The sequence below is a fragment of the Glycine max genome, chromosome 6 (genome assembly GCF_000004515.6).
Source record: "Glycine max cultivar Williams 82 chromosome 6, Glycine_max_v4.0, whole genome shotgun sequence".
Classification (NCBI taxonomy): domain Eukaryota; kingdom Viridiplantae; phylum Streptophyta; class Magnoliopsida; order Fabales; family Fabaceae; genus Glycine; species Glycine max.
Window position 1 is genome coordinate 46,867,999 of NC_038242.2, and position 5,179 is coordinate 46,873,177.

Genomic DNA, 5,179 nt, shown 5'->3' on the forward strand with positions numbered 1-5,179 from the left:
AGATGAATTTCCAACCACTCAGTCAAATCTTTAGCCTTCATGAAAAAAAATAATTCTTCAATGTATTCTGCCACGACAAGACTCAACAGTTGCTGAAAGCCATTCTTCACCAATTAATATAACTTTGTTGGGTTAACATCCCCAGTATCGCCCACTGTATCCATCAATCCATGCATGATCCTCCTTCAAAGCTAAAAACACCTTTGAAATCTGAATTGTTATTTTAACTTGGATCAACCACTTCCATTACCGTAAAAAAAAAAAAAAAAACCCACTTCCATTAAAATTTTCACCAGCTTGAGCTGTCTAGCTAAGCTTAATTAGTTAAGTTGTTGAACACACACAATTTATTTATTTATTTATTTTTTAAAAAACTAGTTATGTTTGAACTTCATCTTAATATAGAGCTTAACCTTTTAAGGAAATTAACTATTGGCATCAAATTTTTTAATCAAGTGGTCTGGAACTAAACGATCAGTAGTCACATACTTAGTCAATTTACACCATTAACTATATTTAATTCATGAGTCATTTTCTAATAACCAATTGCCGAAATTTCCAATGACAAACTAGAAGCTACGTTATGTATACCTAAGGGGTTATATATTCTTAATTTGTCATGCCGTATTGCTGAATCAGGTAGAACACTCTATGATTAATTGTCCATTTCATCTATTGGTACATATGTTAGTTGAGAATCGTTGCACATTACCCTATATGGGTGGACCAAAACCAGCATTTGAGTTTGACCAATCATTACAGTAGAAAGGAATAGAAAATAGACATCAACCAAGAAACTCAACTAGCTTAGCTTCAAAATGTGTCCTGGTTGATGGATAACAACTTTATGTAATACACAAGAAAAAGAAAAATAACAGAAAAAATTGAAAGTTTTCTATTTGAGTTGTATTATTCATATTAGTTACTAAAACTAGAAAGATGTCAAATAAGTTACTAAAAATGAGGGTTTACTCTATAATTTATAAAACAATAATTTATTGTATTTTTTTTAGATTACATGTATTTTTCACAGTAGACAATTATGTTTGATTTGAGATCAGATAAACACATTGTAGGCTGCATTAACACAATTGCATATATACTTAGGACTCGAATTCAAGACCTCTTGTTAAGTTGAAATAATCTTCCACTAGTTGGTTCAAGCCCTCGGTGATATGAGTGTTATACAAATGACATATATCTTTTGGGTTTACCTTTTTTATTGAGTTATTTGTACTTTATAATATGAACCGTCTTAACTCCTAAGTATTCCTTTTACCAACTTATTAAAAGGGACATTACAGCAGAGAGTGGCCCTTATAAGCTTGTCCTTCCTGCTGTGTTGCAGTGCATTCAAGAGTGCTAGCTAGCAAATTGGAGAACTGAAGCTATTGGAATAGAGGGCTCAAAAGGGGCAGGCATGGCAGAGTTTGGTATTCGAATCATGTTATTGCTGGCAGCTTGCTTGCTTCCACTATCTGGGGAAGCTATGGTTCGCTACTACAAGTTCAATGTAGGTGTATTTTATTATTTACATTCTATCATGTCACTCACACATGCTAAGCCTAAGCATATATAGTATGAATTGTGCTACATTATTGTAACATTGGAAAATAAGACGAAAAAATGAAATGAAACTTTCGTGAGACCAAAATGAACATCCCATATGTTTTAGTTTCATTGATCTAATTGTCTTCATTGATCAATTGAATTTTAAATTACATGATTTAATATCCAGTAAATTAAACCATTAACTACCAACTGTATATACGAAACTGATAGGCACTGAGTGCTTTTTTCATTAGTTATTAGTATTACGTATGCAAAAATTATAAAGTGAATTGAAATTGAACATGAATGGTGTCAGACACTTGAGAACAGGTTGGGCTGATGGGCCAGCATACATAACCCAGTGCCCAATTCAACCGGGCCAGGCCTAAGTCTATAACTTTACTCTTACAGGCCAAAGAGGCACACTTTGGTGGCATGCACATATCCTCTGGCTTAGGGCCACTGTCCATGGTGCCTTGGTCATCTTGCCCAAGCTTGGAGTTCCGTACCCTTTTCCCAAACCAAATAGGGAACAAGTTATCATATTGAGTAAGTTCTACTACCTTTTTCTTAATCATGCTGCTAAATATTTAACTTTTTTGGTTCTATAGTCATAAATTAGAAAGAAAAAAAAAACTTAAATACAATTTCTTGGGCATTATTTATGTTTTCCAATCACAATAAAAATTTGCATCCAAAGTCAACATAGAATCTCAAGGTAAAACTTCAATTCTGATATATAGGAGAATATTGCTAAAAACACTCGTGAAACTGTATCTTAGTTTTCTAAAAAAAATATACACTGTAATAACTGTTTCTTAGTGAATATTTCCCTTTGGACCTTGATTAATAGTCTAATTAAAATAGAAACCATACTTCCTAGTTCTCACAATATTTTGAATTTGATTCAGGTGAATGGTGGAAATCAGATACTGAGGCTGTAATAAATGAAGCTTTGAAATCCGGTTTGGCTCCAAATGTCTCTGATGCTCACACAATCAATGGCCATCCAGGACCTATCCAAGGCTGTGTGCTTCACAAGGCAAAGTCCAAGAACCAAAATCTAACTTTTGACGTAATTAGACCAAGCCAATGTGACTCAAATTCTAACAAGTTCTCCACAGTAGCTAAAGCCAAAGAAAAAATGGAAAAAAAAAAATCAGGTATATTTGTTTCCATAAAATATTTTCTGATTGACTAATGCTGATAAAATTTTCAGTAAATACTTATCAGAAAAGAAAAGAAAATTAATTAGAGAGGTAAAATGAATCAAATTTCTCTCAGAAGTAATAAATTAAAAAAAATGATTTCTCAAACCAAATAAATCCTTAATTTTCAGTTAAGTAATTTTGAACCTTGTTTCTGTGTCCAGGAGGGTTTAAGTTGGATGTTCAACCAGGAAACACCTACTTGCTAAGAATCATCAATGCTGCACTCAATGAAGAGCTCTTTTTTAAAATTGCTGGCCATGAACTCACAGTTGTTGAGGTTGATGCAGTCTACACCAAGCCTTTCAAAACTGATACCATTCTCATAGCACCTGGCCAAACCACAAATGTGCTTCTAACAACCAAACATGAAACTGGCAAATACTTGGTTGCAGCCTCTCCTTTCATGTAAGCTCCAATTGCAGTTGACAACAAGACTGCCACTGCCACTTTACACTATCTAGGCACCCTTGGTTCCACCATCACCACCCTCACTTCAATGCCTCCTAGAAATGCAACACCACTTGCCACCACTTTCACCGATTCTCTCCGAAGCTTAAACTCCGAAAAGTATCCTGCTAGAGTCCCTTTAAGGATTGATCATAACTTGCTCTTCACAGTTAGCCTCAGTGTCAACCCTTGTGCTACTTGTGTGAATAATAGCAGGGTGGTAGCAGATATCAACAATGTCACCTTTGTGATGCCTAAAATTTCTCTTCTTCAAGCACATTTCCTCAAGATCAAGGGTGTTTTCACCGATGATTTTCCTGGAAATCCTCCTGTAGTGTATAACTTCACAGGGATACAGCCAATCAAATTTGAAGACCATGAAAGGGACAAGAGTCTATAGACTAGCTTACAATTCCACTGTTCAATTGGTCTTGCAAGATACTGGAATGATAACACCTGAGAACCATCCTATTCATCTTCATGGCATTTTTTTTTTGTTGTTGTTGGTATAGGACAAGGGAATTTCAACCCGCAAAAGATGCCAAGAAATTCAACCTTGGAGATCCTGTGGAGAAAAATACAGTTGGAGTTCCGGCTGGGGGGTGGACTGCTATCAGATTCAGGGCTGATAATCCAGGTATATAAAGTTATCACAAAAAATGCTAACAACACAGTCTCTAACACACTCTTTTAAACATATTCTTTACTGTTGATCCAAATTTATTGGAAATTACAAAAATGTGTGGCCCCCCTTCTTATTTAGCGAGTCTCACTCATGATTTTGTAGAAAGAAGTATATTAGAGAGTATGCTACTATAGCACTCAGTTATCAATTCAATATTGTGTCTGAACTTTGGTCTAAAGCTAAATAAGTTGTACAAAGATAAAATGATTTGGATTTCACATTTTTTTTCAATGTTATGATATATGGTATTCTGTTTTGTTAGGTGTCTAGTTTATGCATTGGCATTTGGAAATTCACACTACATGGGGACTGAAGATTGGCTTTTGTTGTGGACAACGGTAAAGGACCAAATGAATCTTTATTACCACCTCCAAGCGACCTACCCAAGTGTTGAGAAAAAAATACTAAGTAATATTCTATGCACAATGAGGAAGGGGAAACATATAAAAGAGAAGTATATATGCCAAAGGGAGGAACAATCAAGGCTAACAACAAACAAGATTTTCTCCGAGTAAAGAAAGGAGAAGATGCTCAGAGCGGAATAATATCAAATGACCATTGCTTTGTATTTTTTTTAATTTCCTTTTTCATCATTCTTTTTGTATTGTTTGTACTCTCATATTTCTCCTTCTTGAATGATGTTTTTGGCATTAATTATGCATATAAATGTCAATCAAAATTTTAAGGATTTTTAAGCCACCTTGTGCTGATTCTTGAGTTTAGTTAACTTTTTGTTATTGGTAATTACAGTTCCAGCGTTGGTTATGCAATAGATTAGTCCCTTTTTTTTATCTAAGAGACTCGTGATAAGTTATCAAAGGAGAAGGAAGGAGGGGATATAAGAGAGTGAAAAAAAGGGATAGAATACATTCAGGAGATCAAACCTGTATTAGAATTAATGTTTCATAACTTAATTAATTAAGTTGATTAAAAGAAATTCTGTAATAGAAATTTAATGCTAGAAAATAAGTCTTTCATATGCAAGATTTAAGTATGTCCACTAGGAACGTTAAGATCTATGGTCAGCTGGTTATTGTCAAAATATTCTTATTCTTACATAGAAAAGTTAATCTTTCTTATTTGAGTCGCCAACAGATGGGGTATATTTGCTTGATGAAAACTCTGTAGCATGAATTTTAATGCATTTATCAGAGAAGTAATAAAGGAGTTACTTTGGCAAAAGTACGTTGGAGTTACCTCTAACAAATATATCCCAAACACTCATCTCTATGAAAATCTATGTCACAAGTGTAAATATGTATACAAATCTATGTCACATGTGTTA

General features: G+C 34.2%; 1 pseudogene; it reads left to right on the forward strand.

Moving 5' to 3' along the window:
* The first annotated feature begins 1,853 nt into the window (after positions 1-1,853).
* LOC100782290 (laccase-4-like) lies at positions 1,854-4,503 on the forward strand (annotated as a pseudogene).
* The last annotated feature ends 676 nt before the right edge of the window (positions 4,504-5,179 follow it).